Below are 24,666 nucleotides of genomic sequence, written 5' to 3' on the forward strand. Positions count from 1 at the left end.
AACTTAATTACAAACTGCCAGTAGTGCATGTTAATCATAGAAAACAGAGCTTGATGCAAAGAAAATCTGATAAAATGCAAGTGAATAATGTGGCCTACAGTACATTTTGCAAACCATGTTTTTGCTATAAAAATTAACTAATCCAGAAGCAATATAGTTAACTTCCTCTTCTGAGAATCACCAGGTTAGTGTGCCTGGTAGTACTGGTGGGAAGTCTGGAACTCCACCTGGATGGAGGAACGCTGAGACCCCACGAAAAGTACAAGGAGGCAAGGAACAGTGGGAAATAGTCCAGGCACTCCCGGGACAAATCAAGCAGACTTCAAGTTCTGGATAAAATAATATTTATTGATAGGAGACTTGACACAGCACTGTATTTCGGCCAAAGGCCGGCCAAAGGCCAGCCTCAGGAGCTGTGTCGAGTCTCCTAGCAATTAATATTATTTTATCTAGAACTTGAAGTCTGCTTGATTTGTCACCAGAGTGCCTGGTCTATTTCCTGTGGTTCCTTGTCTCCAGTGGCGTAGCCAAGGGTGGGCCAGGTCCACCCAGTAGCAGCACATCTATGATGTGGTTGGCAGGGATTGCCAAGCCCCATTAGCTGAAAACTCCCAACAACTGTCCCTCCTGCATACCTTGTAAATAGCAGACCTTCGCCCGCAGCAAGCAGCGACTGATACACCAGCCCCACCGTCTTCCCTCTGATGTATTCCTGCCTATGTGGAAACAGGAAGTTGCTTCAGTGGGAAGGCTATGGGGCCAACATGAGCAGTGTGTATTAATTGCTTCTCGCTGCTGGTGAAAATCTGCTATTTAAAAGGTATGCGGGCGAGAGGAGAGACCAAATCACCTGTGGGACTGGGTGGGGTTCTTCTGCCCACCCCTCTTGAGCCCATGCCCATCCAAAATTGGGTGTCTGGCTACGCCCCTGCTTGTCTCATTGGTGGGAAGTCTGCCAGGTTCCCACATGGGTTACCAGTGGTTTTGGAGCACTGTGGCACCTTTAACTTAGCAGCCTGGGTGGCTCTTTGTTTAGTATTTAGATGCTGTGGAAACCTGAATCGAGAAAATATCAGATACTGAAACTTTCCAGAATAGAGATAACAAGACTTTACACTTTTAGTTGGAGAAACAAGAAAATACTGTCAGGCATTATACATTATATCCATTTTAGAAACATATACAAGCACAAATAGCACCATTTACAGGTATGCATTTCATACATATGTAAAAGCTGATTTCAGAAAGCCAGTTTCCACATGCAGATCCACAGAATGCAGAGATTTCAAAGGGGTGTTGTTTGGGTGGGACTGAGGTCTACACAGTATTCTCTGTTTTACAAAAGGAATAAATATGTATAGGTAAAAATATCATATATTCAACTGTGGAGGAGATATAAAGCTAACATCATCGGCTTAATTTTCTGACAAAAAGTGATACATTCAATTAATTTAAGGAGATGTTGCCTCAAGAAGCCCCCGGCTCAATTATATTACGAGCTCATGAGGGCTGGACCGCTTCATCATTGGCAACACCCCCACATTCATAGAGCAGCCTATCCCAAACGTATGTTCTAATACTCTTTTTTTCTTTTTTTATAAATTTTTTCTTTTTTCTAACATATGATGGGCAATCATAAAGTTAAACGTAACAGCTACTTAGCTTTTGCAAGGGGTCGCGTTCAGCATGTAACTAACTAAAGAAGGATTGGACCTTGCAAAAGCTAAGTAGCTGTTACGTTTAACTTTACGAGCTCATAATATAATTGAGCCGGGGGCTTCTTGAGGCAACATCTCCTTAAATTAATTGAATGTATCACTTTTTGTCAGACAATTAAGCCGATGATGTTATCTTTATATCTCCTCCACACTTGAATATATTATTTGTTAATAGAATTAGAAGGAGATTACCTTCATATTTATTTATTATAATTTGCCTAGGTAAAAATATCCACATCGGCTTTTACATCAGCTCAAAGGCACGCATAGGTTTTAAAAAATGTACTTGTTTCAGCTAAAAGTTTACATGAGGGATTAAGGAAGTCATTTTCCTTAGTCACTCATTGTTTATCGCCTCTTCCAAAATGAAACTAAATTAAAAATTGTAGCCTCACTACTTAATTGGCAGTACTAGCACATGTAGGTTTCTAAAATGGAGTAGCTACATCTGGAAGTGGTACCACTTACATATGAAAATTCAGAAACTGACACTTCCATGTGTAAATGCCAACACCTCTACTTGGAAGCTGCCGGCTTCATGATGTTCATTTTTTTCAACGTATCTATTTGTCAAAATGGCTGCTCCTGCTGCACATGCCAGCAAATACATATACATTCCACCTGGTAATTTAGAAAAGACTGTGTGTCAGCAAATCCTTTTCTAAGGGGTCCTTTTTCTATGACGCAGTAGGGCTAACGCAAGGGTAGCATGAGCCAAATCGACACTACTGTCTGGGTAGCGCGGGTGCCCGGCGGAAATTTGGAAGTTGGTGTGTGCTGATACCCGCTGTAGAAAATATTTTTCTATTTTCTACTGCAGGGGGCATTCCTGGCGGTAATTGGCAGAGCAGCCACACAGGCGCATGCTGCATGATTGCCATGCAGGAGCCCTTACCGCTAGGTCAGTGGGTGGCAGTAAGGGCTCAGGCAGTAAATAGTCACGCGCTAGTTTTAATTCCACCATACGGTCATTTACTGCCCCCATTAAGAAAAGCCTTTTTTCCCAGCCACGGTAAGAAATGGCCAAGCGCTCCAATAGCACGTGTCCACACTACCGCAGGCCACTTTTTACCACAGCTTAGGAAAAGTGCCCCTAAATTACCACTGGAATTGAGCACATCCCAGAATGGATGCCTCAATTCTGAGCTCTATGTTCTTTACACAGTTGGGATCTGTAAATTACAAAATGTTCCAAAGTCTTCTAATACACTTACTATAGGCATGTTCTCCTTTTGCTTGAAATGAAACAGGAAATTTCATTTTCAGTTGTAACTTACAGTAAATTATATTTAGATGCAGAAGGCATTTTCCTGTCCCCTGAAGGCTTACAATCTAACCCCTTTACTAAGCCGCACTAGCGACTGCCGCGCAGCAATGCTGACACAGCCCGTTCAAAGTGAATGGGCTGTGTTGGCATTAGAGCACGGCAGCCGCTAGCACCACTTAGTAAACAGGGGGTAAGACTGTAGCTGAGGCGATGGAAAGTTTGAGTGACTTGCCCGAGATCCTAAGGAGCCCCAGTGGGATTAGAACCTGCTTCTCATCCTGCTGCCCCGATAGCCATTTCAGCTGTAAATGTTATTCTTGAGCTAGATACAATAGGGATTGGGTCTTCCTACATTGTAAGAACCATGTGTTTCCAGATATAGCAAAGGGAACTTAAAACAACTGCTGACTGGGGAATTATTCTGCTTGAATTTTCAGTGTAAATGCATCACTGAATATCAGTCCAACATGTATATTTTTAATAAAACTTCTCAAAAGGGATTTGGAGGTGAAAAGTGTTTTACCCATGCAAATTGGCTGTCTATAAATTTAGATTTCTGATGAACTGCAGTATTACTGTTTATCACAATTATTTCTTCTTGCTGTAATTTGTCCACTTATTTTCTAGAGTCCAGTCTAGACCTATAACATATAACTTATATATATTTGTTAAACAGCCATTGTTAATCTGGAAACCTGTAAGGTCAATCTTAAACATGCCACACAAAGTCTTACTCGGAATGTCAATGGCATGCCAAATTATCTCCAGATACATTCTGTGGTTTCTCCAGCTGAAAAAGAGATGGTTCAAGAACACTAGAAATTGATGTCAGTGATTGCAGTGGATGTGTTGCGGTATTCAGTACAGTTTCCTTCCTGAAGCAGCCAGAAGATTGGCGAAACAAGGCGCATTTGTTGGAGGGTGATGCATTCTGATGTTGGAATTTCTCCACCTTTAAGTTTGAACTGCGGAAGCTTCAAGTTCACGTTCAAGTTCCAATTAGAGACTTGTTTATCGCCAGCTCCATTGGAAGTGTGTCTGGACATGGCAGCTCTAGCTACAGCCAGAACTTCAGGTTCAGTGATTGATATGGCCATACACTAATGCATGGCTTTTTTTTCTATGGGGCTTGTAGTGGGTTTTTTTTTTGTTATTTTTGATTTAGGGTGTCTTAGGACTTGGCGGTATTCTTTGGTGGGTTTTCCTGCTTTTGGATTTAGATTTTGAATTTTTGGATATTGTCCACTTTTTGTATTTTGTTTTGTATGGTCAGTCACCTGTCCTTCTATTTGGGGAAAAAAGGGTTTTTTAAATCATCTGATTTTCTCCTTTAATTGTGAGTTTTTGCAGATGATTCTTTTTTCCTTTTTTTCTCTTTGGGGATTTATGATATTATCTCACTCCCAGTTTGGATAGTGGATTTTTAGTACTGTATGTATTTTCCCCTATCGGGAGCTTTGAGGTCCTGCTTGTTTAAATCTTATTGATTTCCTGGTTGAAATCTGAAGGTTACAGGTGGGTGAGATACAAGTCATTTTTCAAACTTTCTAGGGGTATTGATGTATTTTTGATCAAGTTTGAAACTCCCTATCTAGTCTTAGAGGTTTTCAACAACAATAGATAAATATTCCCCTGTTTCAACTTCATCAGTACTCAGTCCAGCATTACAAATTGAAAGCAGCTTTCCATTTGGAGCTGCTCCACCAGTCACCTCAGTCATGAGGTGCCTCTTGCACAGTTCCATCCACAGTTCAACACAGCTATTGCAGGGTGAGGCCACCTCTAATCCTCAGGGATCAAGGTTATATTAACAGCCAAAGGAGATGATGGTCTTCCTTCCACCACAAAAATTCTACCACTCAGCCCCTTTGGTGGTGTAGGGATCAATATCCCACTGTATAAAAGAATCCATTAAACCCACTTGTGCATAGCGGTAATTGCAAGCGCAGGACAAGAATGCTGTCATTCAGTGTTCAGGTCTCTACCATCTTCGCAAATTCTACAAATGGCACCTTAAGTTGTATGCGCTAATTTGGCTGCATGGACCAATTATGTGCACAACTTAATTGACTAGAAGACAATCAGCACCGACAATTGGTACTTAATATCCAATTAGTGGTACTAATTGGTTTTAAGTAGAATTTACATGCACAACTTTCTAAATGTATTCTCTAACGTGGTGTGTGTAAATTCTAAGGCTCACAGCTGAAAACGGGGCATGGCCACAGGCATAGAATGGGTGGGTTGTGGGTGTTTCAAAAAACTATGCACACTATTATAGTCAGACGCAGGTATTTAGGCATGGTTTTAGTTGGCCTAAATGGGTGTGCCTAAATTTTAGTTGCAAGAACAGCACGTGAGCATATTTTATTAATTACATCTATTTTAGGCATAGTTTATAGAATCACGCTATGCACGTGGTTTTTCGGCTCTGATTTTTAAGGCGCCATTTATAGAATTTGGCCCAAATTGAGTTCAAAATGGCCGCCGATTAAGTCAGACGCGTTTGAGTGCTCCTCTGCGTTTGCCTAAAATATTTATCTTCTACCATGCCGAAGAGGAGAGGAAGAGCTGCCGCGGCTGCTGCCTCCCAGCAGCAGAGAACCCTAACTTCTACGGGATTAATTACACAATATATTTAGAGGGCAGCAAGCTCGACGAATCCGTCGGAGGGAGGCCTGCAAACCCAATCCACGACTGGAGATAGCGGAAGGAGTAATGGGCTAGAAACTACCTTGAGCCCCGACGGCAGAGAACCACCTCCCCAGCCGGTGTTTAGCAGCTCGCCGATGTCGGCCCCATCGGACCCGAATTCCGAAGTGGTAACGGGATCCTTTGGACGGGAGGCTATTCCACCTACATCGGGCGTACTAGCTGCATCCTCCACATTGAGATCTACTGAGGAGGGACGGAGAGTAATTGAGACGGAACTTCAACAAAAGGGTGAGCCTGCAGATACTTTATCTACTTTTTTTCAAAGAAAACCTGTGGATGTTACCTTGGACAGTCTTTGGATGTTAATAACAGAGTTGGGTAAGGCGATATGCCCTCAAATAAAGCAAATGAAGGAAGATATAATTGTGGTTGAAGGGAAAGTGAGAGAAATGGACACTGTAATAAAATCATTGGAAACACGGGTAAATAAGGTGGAAAAGGAACTTCAACAGACACAGTCAGTACAAACCACGATGGTTAAGGACTTAGTGAACCTGAGGAGGAAGTCAGAGTTTATGGAAAATGCTTTACGTGGTAATAACTTACGTCTTATAAATTTCCCATTTCATCCTATGATTTCCCCAAGGGAAATGCTGAAGACATATTATAAAGAAATTTTTGAAATAACTGAAGACTCTATTCCTCCAGTGTCACAGGCCTTTTACATTCCCTTAAAGACGGAGAAAATCCTCAAGCTCAAGTTTGTAATCAGGCGCTCGATTTATCGGCCATCTTGGAAACATCCGATTCGGAACAAGTTGTACCATCCACTCTATTAGTAACGTTTGCGCTACTCACAGACAAGGTCTGGACATTGAAAAAATTTTTCAAGTAAGAGGAAAATTATTTAAAGGTCTTCTAGTACGAATATTTCCTGACCTGGCACGTGAGACACAAAAACGTAGACAGAAATTTCTTCAACTGAAACAGGAAACTTTGCAACTTGGAGCAACTTTTTATTTAAAGTATCCTTGCAAGTGCTTAGTCTTGTATCAAACTGAAAAATATGTCTATTTTGAACCTTCTCAATTATCCTCTTTTATTACATCAAAAAAGGTTTCTCAAGAAGTTGTTGTAACTAGCTTGTAAACGCTTCTGACTTGATCTAAGTTTGTTATAATATTTACCTATTTGTTCTCCCTAGTTGGGTTATTGAACTCCAGAATTTGTGGACTTTTATGATGTTAATGAAGAATTTATACCTATAAGAGAGAACATTTTTTTTCTCTTCTTCTCTTTTTTTACTTTTTGATAATATACCATTTGCATTATTTTTCTGCTAAGTGTTGAAACTTGTAAAGTATATATAAATGATAAATAAATAAATAAATAAATAAAAGAATTTGGCCCAAATTGCCTGTTTTCAACTGCATACTGTCAAAGCATACTCAGGTGGGATTAGGTCAGGGAAGAAAACTTTAAACAGAATTAGAGATTTACATAACTCTGCATATGATTGTTTTCAGCAGCATACACAGAAGTAAATCTCTGCAAGTGTTTTTTTTCTTAAGTAAATTGTAGGAATGGCCCTAGTCCCACATCACTCTTTCTTTTCATACATTTTTCTGCATTGAATAAAAATACAATCATCAACGTAGCAGGCAATGCATGGTTTCAACCCTTATTACCTCCATTCACTGATTTCTAATCTGATTATCTTATTCCCTCAATACTTTCTGTTTATATTAGCTCCATTACCCTGTATTTTGACATCTTGTTTTCATGAAAATGTATCAAAATCCAGTAATCAAATTATGAAGGTCTAAGATTGTTTTTTTAAGCCAGTAAGGAGCTACTGCCACGTTGGCTTGTGGCAAATCGGGCCTACTGTCGGGCTACCGCAGTAAAGGCTCCCCGGGGAAATGGTCGTATGGCAAGTAGTTCACTCACCACAGAGCCATTTCCCTTAAAAAAAAAAAAAAAAAAAGTTAAAGGGGGCCTAAACAATAAAATTGAAGTCCAAAGGGAAAGTCAAATTCCTGGTTAGCCTCATGAAAAGATGATAGGAGGAAGAGGAGGAAAGATCATTGTTTTCATCTAATTTTTTTTTTTTAAGTTTCAGAAAATTCTTCAGCATCCTTCCAATTCATCCGGCACGTTTTTCATTGGATATCATGGTAGACACTTGATCTTATATTAATGATGTAGAATGTCAATGTTTTTTTGCTGGATTTCTGTTATGTTATATTCATGTTGTGCTTATGGCTCACTTCAGTGTCCTTTTCTTAGATATGGCTATGTAAAATGACTATTGACTAATTCTGATTCTAAAATAAAAGAGCGAGAGGCAAATGCCACCAATGTTGAGCAAGATAAAGAACAGTAAATATGCACTTAAATGTGTTCTATTCCTGTCACTGTGGTTTGCTCCTCAGTTTGAATTCTGCTAATTTTGACAATGACATTGAATATTTAGGGGCCCTTTTACAAAGGTGTGCCAAAAAGTGGCCTGCAGTAGTGTGGCCACGTGTATTGGACACGCGCTGGACCATTTCTCCACCATGTCTGGAAAAAAGAGGGGGTTGGGGTCCGGGAAATGGACATGCAGCAAAATTAAAACCATCTCACATCTATTTACAGCCTGAGCCCTTAATGCCATCCATTGACTTAGTGGTATGGGCTCACGCGTTACCCACACGGTGACCATCCAGCACACGCCAACTGCCAATTACCACCGGGAACACCCCTGTCATAGAAATTTATTTAGTACTGTGGGTTATCAGTGTGTGCCAAACTCAGAATTACTACCAGGCGCTTGCCAGGCGGTAATGTCAATTTGATGTGCGCTGCATGCATGCAGGTCCTTACATGCCTTTGTAAAAGGGCCCTTTACTGTGTTCTGATATGCATAGATAATTATGATCTTATTATCAGTAATCCTGACATTTCGCTGATGCAGGCTTTTGCCGAAACATGGCGACATTGGGTTTTTATGCATGAGATGTTTTATCTATATAGCAGACTTCTACCATACTGATGTGTGACTTCACTCCTTGAATCTACTATCCTTTATCCTGTTCAGTTTTGATTCTAATCCATTTGACTTTTCATGGCCAATATTTGGATCCAATTGATCAGAAATTAGTTCATGACTGGATAAAGAATGACCTTTCATGACAAGATGTAGATTTGATGTGAAAGATGAGAAAGTTATATATATTAATTCATATTTTGCTCAAACCTTTTTCAGTAGTAGCTCAAGGTGAGTTACATTCAGGTATTATGGATATTTCTCTGTCCCAGGAGGGCTCACAATCTAAGTTTGTACCTGAAGCAATGGAGGGCCAAATGTCTTGCCCAAGATCACAAGGAGCAGCAGTGGGACCTGAACCGGCCACCTCTGGATTGTAAGACTGGTGCTCTAACCACTAGGCCACTCCTCCACTATATATATAGTTGGTAAAGGTAAAACATCCTTCTTCACTTGACAGGAAGATTCAAGAGCTTCTGCCCTCAGAAACCTTCATTGCATGGAGGCAGTCCAAATTGGTCAATTTGGTAAAGGGTCTGAATTCTTCCTTACCCTGCATCCAAGCTTTGAGGAAAGAGCTTTTCAGGTATTCAAGTGATTGCTGCCATCTTTTGTTTTATATACAGCATTCACACATACTTTGCAACAGAACATGCCAAATGAAAATAACATTTATTAGGGCAAACATATCCACAGGAAGGAAGAAAAAGTAGCTTGTTGACATAGTGCAGGTGATCCTATAGTGTCTGATGACTACTTTTGAAGGGATATAATTTAATACCTTTAGATAATTTAGGGGTAAAATACAAACTGGCTTTCTTGTCATAATAAATAACCTCCCATTACTCTCCTGGGTTGATAATTAACTGTAAACTTAAATATAAAATGTGGAAAAAATAGGTCTACAATTGATGGCTTTCTACAGTACTGTGAGGCAAAAAATAAAACCATAAAGTTTAACAGCTGAAAACAAAGATAAACGAGGCATTTTTGCTAAACAGAATGACAGCTGGGTTTAGAAACACATTCTACAGTAAATCCTATAAGTGAAAAAGCTGCCATTTGTGAAGCTAATGCTGATTCCCTAAAAATAATAAACATTGAAAAATTAATAAGCTTTAATCAACTGGAAGAAAACATCTGCTTTTTCTTCCTACTTACATAATTCAAAATCTTTTTATTGCTTTGACTGAGAGACTTGGCATGGATGACAAACTGGTTTCAGAAACAATGCCTCCAAATAGGGTTAATTTTGCAAATGATATGACAGGAATGAGCCTTGTTCATAATCCAGAGTTCATAGGGTATAATATAGATGAAGGTCAGTGTAAGAAATAAATATATTTATTCAGTTACACATGTTTAATGTGGAGGGGCATTTTCGATATGATGTCTAAATCTAATTTTAGACATGTTGCAAAAAACATACAAATATCCAGTAGCGAATATGGCCATTTTCAACCTAGAAAAATGTCCAACTTTTTGTTTCAAAAATGGCCATTTGCTAGACATTTTTGTGCTCAGTGAATCTGTCGAATAGGACCATTTAGAAAAATTCCAAGGAAAAAGCACAAAAACAAGCCATTGGGATGTATGGGAGGGGCAGTATTCTTAGCAGACTGGCCACACTCATATCCCAGCATGGCAGTGGGGCACTGCTGCAGTGGACTTCACACAACATAACATAACATAACACAACATAACTCATTCTTATATTTCACAAATACCTCAACAAAGTTCACTGCAGATTACAATCAGGTACACATCTCACCACTACCCCCTTATATTGTAGTGTGCATCCTCCAAAGTCCACCAAAAACCTAGTATATCCAACTGTACACCACTACGATAACTCTTATGCCTGCAGGTGTCACCTATATGTAGGTACAATAGGTTTTTGGTGGGTTTCTGAGGGCTCACACTTTCCACCTCAAGTGTACCAGTTAGAGTGGGATATGGGCCTGGGTCTCTTTCTCTACAATCCACTGCACCAACCACTAGGCTACTCCAGGGACCTGCTTGCTGCTGTAATAGGACCGGCCATAACATTTGAAGTGTCATAGAGGCTGCTATGTACTGTTTCTTTCACATCTTTGAGGGATGGGAGGTGGTCAATGACCACTGTGGGAGTAAGGGGGGGGGGTCATTCCTTAATCTTTCCAGTGGTCATCTCTTCATTTAGGGCACTATTTTGTGACTTAGGCATGATTGAAACAGGTCTAGTCCAAAATGTGTTACTTTTAATCCTGGACATTCTTGCTTTGTTCCATTATGACAGAAAAAAGTCCAAGTTTTGGGAATGCCCAACTCCCACCCTCAACACACCTTCTTGTGATTTGGATGCACTGTAGAGAAAAACATCTCAAATCCAAGTTTTGAAAAATGTCCAAATGCCACTTTATGCCACGTTTGAGACATTTTTCTCTTTTAAAAATGAATCCATACTGCTCCCCCCCCCCCCATTTAATCAATAACAATAGTGTACAAAAGATAATAGTGAGTCAAATTTACCACATTGATTGTATTTATGCTGAAGAGGTGCTGACAGAGGACCTGTTGAGGGGAAGAAAACTTCACTGGAGAGTTTCTTACCTGCTGGAAACTGAATTCAAAGTTGGGGAAAGGTAAACGTGGGATTAAATAGGGGCAAAAATGTCTGAAGCCTTAGTATGGCTGGGAAACATTGTGTCACCAAAGCTGTTGCCCAGTTACAGCTTCTGCCTCTGTGTAATCCAAGGAGAGGTGCTGGTTCCACGTGTAGGGCTTGAATCCTTGAATTTGAGGAACTGACATAGGAGTTGAAAAGGTTAAGAAGAATCTATGAGAACAAAAAATATATCGATGAAATGTTTCATGGTGCATCAAAGATCTCCAGTAGTGGGTAAGAAGAAGCTATGCTGAAAGAGGACAGTTGGACACAGATAACAAGACCCTTCAGGATCAATATCATGACTCTACCTGCCCTCAAAATGAAGAACTGGTATGTAGTTCTGGAAGTGGAGGAGGTGAGAGCATGCAAGGCACAGGAGGAACCGAAGCCTGAAATCCCCAAAGTGAAAAGTAGTGTTGGTCATAGATTCCCTACTGAGGGGTACAGAGGCATCCACCAACTAGATATGATGTCCCAGGAGGTATGCTGTCTGCCTGGTGCCAAGATTTGAAATGTTGTGGAGAGTGTGCCAAGACTCATCAAGCTACTGGCTATTATCCAATGCTGCTCATTCATCTGGCACAAAGGATACTGCTAGTTACCCCTCTGAATGTACCAAAATTGACTTCATGGCTCTGGGAGAGAAGATGAAGCAGATAGGTGTGCAGGTGGTACTCTCTTCAATTCCCCCTATCAAGCATAAAGGCCAAGGCAAGGAAGCTTGCATCCTGGAGATGAATGTATGGCTGCATGGATGGTGTCATTGAAAGCGTTTCGGTTTCCTAGAACATGGAATAATTTTCCAAGAGCTACCCAGCAGAAATAGTGTCCATCTATCACAGAAGGTAAGAACTGTCTTCAGCAGCAGACTGGCTAACCTACTGCAGAGGGTTTTCAACTAGAATCATTGGGGTTGGGTGATCAAAGCACCCAAATAAGTATAAGCCCTCAGGTAAATGAAACACTACATATCTCTACACAAATGGGAAAAAACACCATCTAGATATGATTTCATTTCATTTATTTCAATTTATATTACGCTTTTGTCCCAATACGTATTACTTTGCACTTGTCCACATTACATTTCATCTGCCATTTGGATGCCCAATCTTCTAGTTTCCTAAGGTCCTCCTGCAATTTCTCAGTCTGCATTTGTGTTCTGTAAATGTAATCATCTCACTCATCATTCCCATTTCCAGATCACTTATAAATAAGTTAGAAAGCACTGGTCCTAGTACAGATCTCTGGGGCACTCCACTATTCACATTCTTCTACTAAGAAAATTGGCGATTTAACCCTACCCTCTGTTTTCTGTCATTCAACTAGTTCCCAATCCGTAACAGAACATTGCCTCCTAACTCATGGCTTTTTTCATTTTCTCAGAAGTCTCTCATATGAGTGAGTTTGTCGAAAGCTTTCTGAAAATCTAGATACATTACACCAACTGGCTCACCTTTATTCACGTTTACTCATGCCTTCAAAAAATGTAACAAATTGGAGAGTCAAGATTTCCCGTAGCTGAATTTACATTGAACCATGTTTGTCTATGTTTTGGATAATTTTTTTCTTTATAATAGTTTCTATCATTTTGCCCAGCACTGTTATCAGGCTTACCATTCTGTAATTTCCTGAATGACCTTGGAACCTTTTTTAAAAATTGCCATTTCATTGGCCACCTTCCAATCTTCAGGAACCATGGAGAATTTCAACAGGTTATAAATCTCTAATAGCAGATCATCAATTTCAGTTTTGAGTTCTTTCTGTACCCTAGGCTGTATATTGACCTGTCTTGGTGATTCATTTCTCTTTAATGTTCATTTAGATCAGTATCCGCCTTATTTTCGAAAGAGAAAGTCACCCATATTTCAACCCAAATCGGGAGATGGGCGTCTTTCTCCCGTGGGTGCCCAAATCGGTATAATCAAAAGCCGATTTTGGGCGTCTTCAACTGCAATCTGTCGCGGAAACGGCCAAAGTTGACGGGGGCATGTCGGAGGCATGGTGAAGGCAGGACTGGGGCATGTTTATCAGCCGAGGAGAGATGGGCGTCCTCGGCCGATAATCGAAAATAGAAAGGCGTTTTTAGCGTGAATTTGGGTCACTTTATTTGGACCCTTTTTTTTCACAAACAAGTCCCAAAAAAGTGCCCTAAATGATCAGATGACCACCGGAGGGAATCGGGGATGACCACCCCTGACTCCCCCAGTGGTCACTAACCCCCTCCCATCCAAAAAAAAACAACTTAAAAAACTTTTTTCCCAGCCTGTATGCCAGCCTCATATGTCATACCCAGCTCCATCACAGCAGTATGCAGGTCCCTGGAGCAGTTAGTGGGTGCAGTGGACTTCAGCCAGGTGGACCCAGGCCCATCCCCCCCTACCTGTTACACTTGTGGTGGTAAATGGGAGCCCTCCAAACCGCCCCAAAACCCACTGTACCCACATCTAGGTGCCCCCCTTCAGCCATAAGTGCTATGGTAATGGTGTAGAGTTGTGGGCAGTGGGTTTTGGGGGGAATCTGGGGAGCTCAGCACCCAAGGGAATGGAGCTATGGACTTCAGAGGTAGTTAACTTTTTTTTAAAATTGTTACAAGTGCCCCCTAGGGTGCCCGGTTGGTGTACTGGCATGTCAGGGGGACCAGTGCACTACGAATCCTGGCCCCTCCCACGACCCAATGCCTTGGATTTGGTCATTTTTTAGCTAGACGCCTTCAGTTTCCATTATCACTGAAAAACAAAACCGCCCAGCTCAAATCCGCACAAATCCGATGCATTTGGCTGGCACAAACTGTATTATCGGAAAAAGATGGACGCCCATTTTTTCCAAAAATACGGTTTGTCACGCCCCTTCACGTACCCATTCTCGGAGATAGACACCCATGGAGATGGGCGTTCATGTTCGATTATGCCCCTCTCTGTCTTCCAGGCTCACTAAGATTTGTTTCATTTCCTCTATATCATCAACCTTGAATGCCATTTCTGGTGCAGGTAGATCTCTTACAGTCTCAGTAAAGACAGAGGCAAAGAATTCACTTAGTTTATCCTCTATGGCCTTGTCCTCCCTGAGTGCCCCTTTTATTCCTTTATGATCTAACAGTCCCACTGACTCCCTCACAGTCTTTCTGTTTCTAATCTACCTGAAAATGTTATTACACGAGTTTTTCTCTTTGCGGCAAATTTCTTTTCCAATTATATTTTTGCCTTCCTTCTCAATGTTTTGCATCTAGCTTGCCAGTGCTTATGATGCTTCCTGTTTTCTTAATTTGATCCTTTTCTCCATTTTTGAAAGTGTTTTTTTGACTCTAATAGCCTCTTTTACTTTAACTTTTAACCTTACTGGCTGTTATTTACTCTTCTTTTTACCTTTTTTGATACATGGAATACATCTGGTCTGGGCTTCCAAGATGGTATTTTTAAACAATGTCCATGCCCAATTCAAACACCTAAACCTTACATCTGATCTTTTTAGCTTTTTTTTTTTAACCATTTTCCTCATTTTTCATTGTTTCTCTTTCAAAAGTTAAATGCTGACACAGTAGATTTCCTTAGTGTCTTCACTTCAGTTAATTCTAATTTGATTATGTTATGATGTTGCCCAGTAGAACCAAAACTGTTATCTTTTGAACCAAGTCCTAGACTCCACTAAAGGCTGTTTTTAAATTAACTCCCCTCTTGTCAGTTCTTGAACCAGTTGCTCCATGAAGGTTTCATTTATTTCATCTAGGAATTTTACCTCCTTAACATTTCCTGATATGACATTTATCCAATCAATATTGGGGTAATTGTAAACCATGAAAATCTATATAATGTTTACAGCTCAACAGAATAACTGATTACGTTGTCATGAAAAATACTGAGTAAATACATTTTAGATATAAAAAAAATGTGGATAAAAAAGACCTCAGTCAAAAATGCTGAAGAGCCCCTGATATAGAAGGTTATATAGCTTTTGTCTATCACAGATAAGAAAACAAATCCATAATAATATATTTATTTATTTATTTATTGCATTTGTATCCCACATTTTCCCACCGTTTTGCAGGCTCAATGTAGCTTACAGAATGCCGTAATGACGATTGCCATTCCAGAATGAGAAATACAAAGTGGTATTACATTAAAGTTTATAAATGAAGAGTTAATTATAGAATAAGTTAGAAAGTCAGTTCATTTCCGGCGTGAGAAATAAGGTGGCTGTGCATTAACGTTAATTGGTGACAGAGTGATTGAAGCAGTCCGGTATAGAGAGTTCAGTTTTGGCTGGTTCTGGTAGAGTTTCGTTGTTTGGTATTTAGGATGTATCATTGTGGTACTTCTTTTTGAACAGGTTGAGTTTTGGTAGTTTTCGGAAGGTTGTTAAGTCGTGCATTGTTTTTATGATATTTGGTAGTGCATTTCATAGTTGCGTGCTAATGTAGGAGAAACTGGATGCATATGTTGATTTATATTTACTGTAAGCCACATTGAGCCTGCCCATGGGCGGGAAAGTCTGGGATATAAATGCCATAAATAAATAAATAAATAAATATTTGAGTCCTTTGCAACTGGGGTAGTGAAGATTCAAGAATGTACGTGCTGATCTTTTTGTGTTCCTGGCTGGTAAATCTATGAGGTCTGACATGTATGCCGGGGCTTCACCATGAATGATTTTGTGGACCACGGTGCAGATTTTGAACGCAATTCGTTCTTTTAGTGGGAGCCAGTATAGCTTTTCTCTTAGGGGTTTGGCGCTTTCGTATTTCGCTTTTCCAAATATGAGTCTGGCTGCTGTGTTTTGGGCAGTTTGGAGTTTCTTAATGATTTGTTCTTTGCATCCGGCATAGATGGCATTACAGTAGTCTAGGTGGCTTAGCACCATTGATTGTACCATTGATTGTACCATGCTACGGAATATAACCCTTGGGAAGAAAGGTTTAACTCTTTTGAGTTTCCACATTGACTGGAACATTTTCTTTGTTGTATTTTTTACATGGCTTTCTAATGTGAGATTTCGGTCGATTATAACTCCGAGAATTTTCAGGCTGTCTGAGACAGGGAGGGTGCACTCTGGGGTGTTTATAGTGGTGGGTTTGTATGTGTTATATTGTGATGAGAGAATGAGACATTATTGTGTTTTTTCTGCATTAAGCTTTAGTTGGAAGGCATCCACCCATGAGTTCATTGTTTGGAGGCTGTGTTTGATTTAATTTGTGATTTCTGTTAGGTCATGTTTGAACAGGATGTAGATTGTGACATCATCTGCAAAGATGTAAGGATTGAGGCCTTGGTTGGATAGCGATTTGGCCAATGGTGTCCTCATCAGATTGAAAAGGGTTGGTGAGAGCGGCGATCCCTGGGGTACTCCACATTCAGGTTTCCATGGTGATGATGTATTCAAGTTAGATATCACTTGGTATGTTCTTGTGGTTAGGAATCCGTTGATCCATCTTAGTAAGTTTCCTCCAATCCCGAAGTATTCTAAGATGTTCAATAGTATATTATGGCTAACCATGTTGAACAATAAACAAAACTAGAACTATGAAAAGACTTATATCTCACATATTTACAGAAGAAAACTGCAGTAAACAACAGTCTCCCAATCTAAGAGAACAAACTGTTGTTCCTACAGCGATTAACTCCACCAAATAATCTGGAAGAAAACCATAACATAATTTGTGGATAAAAATACAGAGCTTAAACTTACGTTATGCTTCAATAGGAAGCCAATGAAGAGATCTCAGTAAAGGAGTGGCATGATCAAATTTATGTCTTCCACAAATTGCGCCCGTGTTCTGCAAAATTTGCAAACGTCTCAAAGATGACTGAGAACATCCAAAATACAGTGAATTGCGATAATCAGTGCATGAACCACCACCTGAAAATAGGTTTTATTCATCAAACATTTAATACACTGGAGCTGTCTTAACCTGAAAAACACCTTCCTGGTTAACTACGAAATTTCAGTCTTCATAGTTAAATGAGGATCCAACAAAATTCACAATATCTTTAGTTAAGGTTCCAAAGAAAAATCTGAACTCTGAATTTTCTAAATTGAACTAGAAGGAACCTTAGCTGGGGATGATATACACAGAATTTTAGTTTTCTTAGTATTTAGTTTAAGCTTATAAAGTGACGCCCATTGTTCCATAATCTCCAAATAAGTAGCTAACTCACTAATACTGTCTTCAACTGTTTTTGCTAATGGAAATAGAATCGTTATATCATCTGCATATAGATAAGCACAATTTTTTTGAAAAGTCAAAAAATTCACCTAATGTTGTCGTCAAAATATTAAACAAGATACAGAAACCCAACTGGAGGACTCCAAGGCTGAGATTTTATCTGCTCTTTAAAGACCCTATAAACCCTGATTTCTAAAAAAAAAAAAACCCAAAACAAAACCCTTAAACCATCGTCTTACATCTCCTACAATACCCACATGCTAGCGCGTCTTAGTAAACAGGGCCCTTAGTCTTATGATGATCTAATTTAGTTGTTAGAGCAGCCACTCCATAAGACAGGGCTTCTGTGATGTTAAGTAAAGCACATATTCTACTCCAGATATCATATCAACAGGTTTGAAGATTGGGACATGCATATATCATATGGTCTAAAGTTCCAGTTGCTGATTGACACAACCATCATAAGATGCTAGTGTCATTGTGGAGCTTGGCTAATTTTACCATATCAAGAATGTTCTATGTAGTAAACAAATATGCAGTTTGAGATGTTGAAACCAACCTCAAAGATTTGAAGATATAATTGCTAATTTTTAGCGTGCACTAATACTAGAGACACCTATATATTCCTATGGATGTCTCTAGTGTTAGCACATGCTAACTTTTAGTGTGCACTAAAAACATTAGCGCACCTACAGCACGGCTTAGTAAACAGGGCCCTAAATTACTAATAGCTTTGATAATATTAAAATAATGCTATCCAATTGGAAAGATTCATCTCGTTTAGACATTGGTAAATGGTGGAATATAGTTTCTTTATATGTTAAATATGTAAAGGTTAAGGTGGCTGTATCAGGACACTTGACTTCCTTTTACAAAACTTGGGACCCTTTAATACAATATTGTTCAACCTTTAATGTTTTGTCATTACAAAATAGTACTCTTTTTTTTATAATTTAAATTTCAAGCAAAACGCTTGTACAGAAAAGTAGTTAAATACAACATTGTTTCTACAAAGAAAATTAGCAAGAAAAAAAAATGAATTCACATCATTGAGATTCATTACATATTATATTTTTAACATACTCAAGTCCACAATCTATGATTCAAGATTTAGAAACGTGGAAACAAAATAGTACTCTTCATACATCATAATTGAAGGTATATTTATTTATTTATAGCATTTATATCCCACACTTTCCCACCCATGGGCAGGCTCAGTGTGGCTTACATTAGTTTAAAAAGGCTTACATCAGTGTAAAAAGGCTTACATCAATCTAGTAACAAACAATCAGATACATTAAGGGTGAAGTAGTTGGTGAGTAATGACAGAGGGGAAGAAAAGAGAAAGGTGAAGAAGAATTCAATAGGGCCGCATAACAGTAACAGTTCAGGAGTCACTAATGCAATGCAGGACTCTAGCATAAGCTTTTCTAAATAAGGTGGTCTTCAGTGATATTCTGAAAGCCGGTTGTTCGGAAGTAGTTTTTACTGATTTGGGTAAACCATTCCACAATCGTGCGCTGATATAGGGAAAGGTAGATGCGTAGCTGGTTTTATACTTGAGGCCATTACATGTGGGGTAGTGGAGATGTAAGTAAGAATGAGAAGATTTGTAAGAATTCCTGGGTGGTAAGATGATAAGATTATCCATATAAGGTGGAGCTTCGTATGCACTAGGGTGCAAATTTTAAATGTTATATGATCCTTGACAGGTAGCCAGTGCAGTTTTTCACGTAATGGTCTGGAACTGACGAACATTGATTTACCATAGATCAATCTTGCAGCTGTATTTGGTATATGGTTTATTATACATATATACGTAATTGATGATTATTGCTTTTATCTTAATTACTTTTATTAACAGTTATTACTATCTTGTTTATATAATAAGAATAAAAATTAGATTGTAAGCTCCTTTGAGCAGGGACTGTCCTTCTTTGTTTTTGTACAGCGCTGCGTAACCCTAGTAGCGCTCTAGAAATGTTAAATAGTAGTAGTAGTAGTAAAAATTATTGAACTTGAAAAAAAAACAAACAAACAAAAACGAGAGAGTGGCAAGGAAAGTAGTTAAAGTATAACTCATACCTCAGTGAAAATGTTCTGAGAACCAGAGTAATAGTTTGAGAACAAGGAAACAGAGAATTATTCACAGATCATGGATAACAATGATTTTGCATTCTCTCTACAGAGCATGTTAGCTAGACTGCTCTGGTATAAAAATATCCAAACATATAGTAAAGAGTGTTTGTGAGTCCTTCTCATTACATATGTATGCATATCTAATGAATGAGAGCCCCAAATTTAATTACATATCACTGTGCTATTGATGGGAACCATACACCACTGCCCACTCTATGTTGAAAGCTGTTGTAATACTGCTGTTGATAGGTGGCTTTCAGACTAAAGTGATGTTTGAATTTGTTTGTTTTCTCAGCAACCCATGACAGTCTGTAAGGCTCCCTTTAAATATGAACGTAGCTATTAACCAAACTAAACTTGGTGGGTTTGGAAACTTATAGAGCAGGACTTTTTAGCTTTCATCTTAGCTTTTTAGCTTAAGTGTGGATATTGATCCTAGGCTGGGATCTCTGATGTGTTTGTTCTGCTCTGTTGTTTCTGAAGTACTTTAAGCTTTGTTTGTTTGTTTTTCTTCTGAATGGCTCTTAATGGATTAGCCTTTGGAGCATCTACCCACCGCCATCCCTGACAAAGCTGTGACTGACTGGTAAAACTGAAGAGCTAGTTTTAAAAAAGGGTAGACATTTTAATTTGAAGAAAATGTACTGGCTTGTAGGTCTGTGAAACATAGGCTTTTTTTTTTCACTTCAGAGGTGTGAAGAAAAAAACACCTTATGTTCAGAATAAGGAGCTTTCTTTCCAGATTACTTGCAAGGCATTTGTGCAAGTAAACTGTGATATTTGCATGTATAGATGCACTAGGCATGCAAATAGTGATTTTTAAAAATACCACTTATTTGTAGGTGAAGCGTACATAGTTTTGAAGGAGACATTTTCTGAGCATGGTTTAGATGAAGTTGAAATGTATTTGTGTTTTATCAATTTTGCGCAATTTAAAAAATAATCTGCACATTTACCCCTGCTCCAAGGCTTACTACTAAGGTGTTTAAAATCACTTTTAAAATTTAAAAATAAGTTATTGAGCTTGGCTGCTTAATTGGCTTCCCTTGAACTTCCAGTTTAGTAAAATATGTCATTTACTAGCCGTTAAGCCCGTAAAAACGGGCGAGTATTGCAGCCCTCCTCTCTCCCCTGGCCTCACCCCATCCACCGATCCTCCCCCCCCCCCCCCCATATCCAGCGACCCTCCTCTTTCCCTTGGCCTCCCCTCCTCCCTCCATGTCCAGCAACCCTCCTCTGTGCCCTGCTCTCACCCCAAGTCCAGCAACCATGGCCTCTCCCCCCTGCCCTCCCCCATGTCCAGCTACCCTCATCGCCGCCACTCCCTCCCCCCTCTGTGCCGGGCCCCCTGCACTGGCCTGACAGCGTCTCTCACCTCCGTGTGAAAGCGCTACAGGCAGCAGCAGATCGCTCTGCTGCTGCCTGCAGCGCTTCTACAAGGAGGTGAGAGGCGCTGTCAGGTCAGTGCAGGGGGCCCGATATGGAGGGGGGCGGGAGCGGCGGCAGGGATGGGGGGAGGGGGGAGGTTGTTTCGCGCGATGTTCCTTTCCAGGTGGCAGCGGCGGCATCCGACAATTCGACTCCATTTCCCTCTCTGTTCTGCCCTCTTACGTCATGACGTCTTGACGCGAGGGCGGGACAGAGAGGGAAGTCTGTACTGCGCATTTGCAAGTGAGTACGGTCACTTGCCGTTTATATGTTTGATGTTTGCATAGGTTGAAATTTGTCACTTACATGTGTAAGTACCAGAATTCACACATTGAAAACTCTGCATGATGCCATTTTATTCTTGAGCTTGTTCCTTTGAAAATAAAAAGGTGTTCCCACAGTGTATGCTGCAAACTGCATGTGTAGTTCCCAACTCCTTGCAGACATTTACAAAAGGCTCAGTATTCAGCAAGCCTTTCATACAATACTGTAGCAATTGTGCATGTCCAAGCTTGGGCATCCATTTTTCTGCTAGATAACCTCTGAAAAATTGGACTTCATGTCTCCAAAGGGCAAAGTTGAATATCCCAGCTATCAATGACAGTCTTTCTGCAGTAACAGAGAAAATACTATGGACTACACATCTTTAGATATTTGACTAATTCTATGGATTTGGATATAGAGACGTGTGTGTAACTTTTGATATGAGGAAGTGCAGAGACTTATGAAGAATACGTCACAATCCACCAAATCTAATAAACAATTCTTATAATGCTATGGGTTGAGAACAAAGTTTTATTTTCTAGATTGCACCTTTGAACTCCAAGAAAAAACAATGTACAATAAAAAGCAGGAAAAACAAATAAAGGAACTCCATGAAAATTGATCAGTAAACAACAATCAGCCAAGTAAACTCACATTCAAATGTTGAATCAAATCACAATTGTCCCCAAGAAAGTCCAACATTTGCATCCTGTCTCTAGGCCCCCAATAACCCCCCCCCCCCCCCCAAAGCAGCACAAAAAAATGTGTTTCAAAGTAGACCTAAATTGCTTATACAATAACTCAGAAAGCAGTGATACAGGAAGGTCATTCAAAATAATGGGAACTTCATAAAAGAATATACAACGACAAGGAGATTCCCATCTGGCATGGGAAAGGCCTGGACATACCAGTTTATTATTCAGAGATCATGAAGGGACATAAGATATAGTAAGAGCATATCACTATGTGACGCTTAAAAAGCTAGTGTTAATATTTAAAATTGCATTCTGTATTCAGTCGGAAACTAGCGTAAATGAAGAAGTAAAGGGGCAACATGGTCTCCTTTTTTGCCCAGAATAATAAATATGCAGCTGTATTTTGCAAAGCTTATAGTCTTTTTAGTTTCAATTGAGAAATGCCTGCATAAATTGCATTGCAATAATCCCAATGGAGAACCTACAAAGACATGGTCAAGTATGTGTAGTATGTTGTTGTCTAGGTAGCTCATAAACTGATCTAAGCTGATGAAGGGCCAAAGAACAGATTTCAAAACTGAGGAAATCGGCTGAGTAAAAGAAATCTGAGTGACAAGTCACTTCTAAATATTAAAATGAGGAAATCACTGGGAGTGGAGGACCGAATACTATCAGAATTGGTGATGGAGAAGTATTGTGGCCAGTGATCCAGCAGGTGCTAGTTGTGTCTGGGTTAAGCACTAAAGAGCGCTGTCTGAGCCAGTGTTATGCCTGAGTAAGGCCAGAGAAAGTAGCAAATAGTGGCTTACTAGGATTAGTAGAAGTCTTTATCAGATTGGAAAAATAGAGGGGGTAATATCTAGCCTGCAGTGGAGAGCAGTTTCTAAGCCGCTTGCAGCCAAAGGATGAATTAAGCCTTGATATTTGATGTGGGTCCAGCCGATATTTAGCAAGTAGACCAGAGAGAATCAACAACACAAAGTGCAGTAAATCAAGTAGACAGTGGCCCTCAGATGAGACAAAAGCCAAGTCCATTAATAAAATTGTGGTTTCTCCAGTACTAGTCTCCAGCTTTGTCTCATCTGAGGTCCACTTCCCAACTGATATTTAGCCAACTGAATATCTGCTGGGACCCACATAAGTATATCTGGCCAGATACAATCCTCACCCTCCCCACCCCAAGATTTGAGGTCCCCCTCCTTCCCTTTCCTCTTCCCTCCCAGAAAGGTCAATGGAGCACCCCGCTTCTTCTGATCCCCTCCCTCTCTCTCCCCTTGAAAAGGAACCTTAGAGCACCCCTGTCTCTGTTCTTTCCTCCCTCCCTCTCCCCCCAAAAGTCCATTGAAGCATCCTCCTGCCTCTAATCCCCCTCCCTCCCTCTCCCCCTGAAAAAGAATCAGTAATCCCTCCACACCCCAACCCCATATAGGGCATCCTAGGGCCGCCGAGAGACTAGGCCGGGCCCAGGGCAAGGTCGCCCGGCCTCCCCTCCCCCCCGGCCACTGCTGTCCCCCGTTGCTCCCCCAGCCGCTGCGGCCCCCTATCGCTCCCCCCGCCGCTGCAGTCCCCGGTCTCACCTGCCTGCCTCCACGGCTCCAGGCCCCCTGCATTCAAAGTGGCAGTTGTAGATCACCTCTCTTCTGGCCTTCCCTCCCTGTGTCCCGCCCTCATCTGATGTAACTTCCAGTTTCCTCAAGGGCAGGACACAAGGAGGGAAGGCCTGAAGGGAGGCGATCTGTGACTGCCGCTTCAAATGCAGGGGGCCCGGAGCCGAGGAGGCAGGCAGGTGAGACCGCGGACTGCAGCGCCAGCGGCCTGACCCTGGCGCCAGGCCCCTCTTGGAGGCCCGGGGAATTTTGTCCCCCCTGCCCCCCCATCTTACCGGCCCTGGGGCATCCCCTCGGGCCTACCTTTCTAATGCCTGGTGATCTAGTGAAAAAAGGGCAGGAGTGAGTGGGCTTCACTCCTGCCCATCAAGGCTCCAACTTGAAAATGGATGCAACAACCTGCAGACCATCCTACTCAGTATCTGACGGTGAAGGAGGACAATTTTAAAAACACATTATTATACAGCAAAATTAACTTAATGTGCATAATTTGTGAGTATTTTTACATATCTTAACCAGGACATAGTACCATATCTAATAATAACTGTCTATGTGTATGACACATACTGTGCTATATTTATAGTGCTGAAGGAAGAAATAAAGCCATCAGGACAGAATTCTCAGCAAGGACATTTTTGTTATTTTAGTTTGGTTTAGATTTTAAATCCAAGTTACTAATTAAAATGTGCTGCTTTTACCCCAAGAATGCTCAGAAAAATCATTCTGTGATTGGATTAAGTGAAATGAGTCCTGTATTTCCCCATTGCAATCCTTTCTTTTCTGGCCATATTTAAAACTAGAAGCCTATAGATAGAATAGGATAAAACAAGGACTGCACAGCCTATCTTTAATTATCCTGAGCTATCTGACAACTATAAAAAGAAACTAATGATTTTTCCATAATCTTTATATAGTAGAACCCCTGCAACACAACGAATATAACACTCGAAATGGACATAACATAACTCTTCTCCTTTCCTATTCCATAATGTGTCTGTCACACATGATCTTTACCATGATATCACTATGTATTTGTCATACTGGAACTGGCGCTC

Source organism: Microcaecilia unicolor, chromosome 9 (assembly GCF_901765095.1).
Source record: "Microcaecilia unicolor chromosome 9, aMicUni1.1, whole genome shotgun sequence".
In the NCBI taxonomy this organism is placed as follows: Eukaryota; Metazoa; Chordata; class Amphibia; order Gymnophiona; family Siphonopidae; genus Microcaecilia; species Microcaecilia unicolor.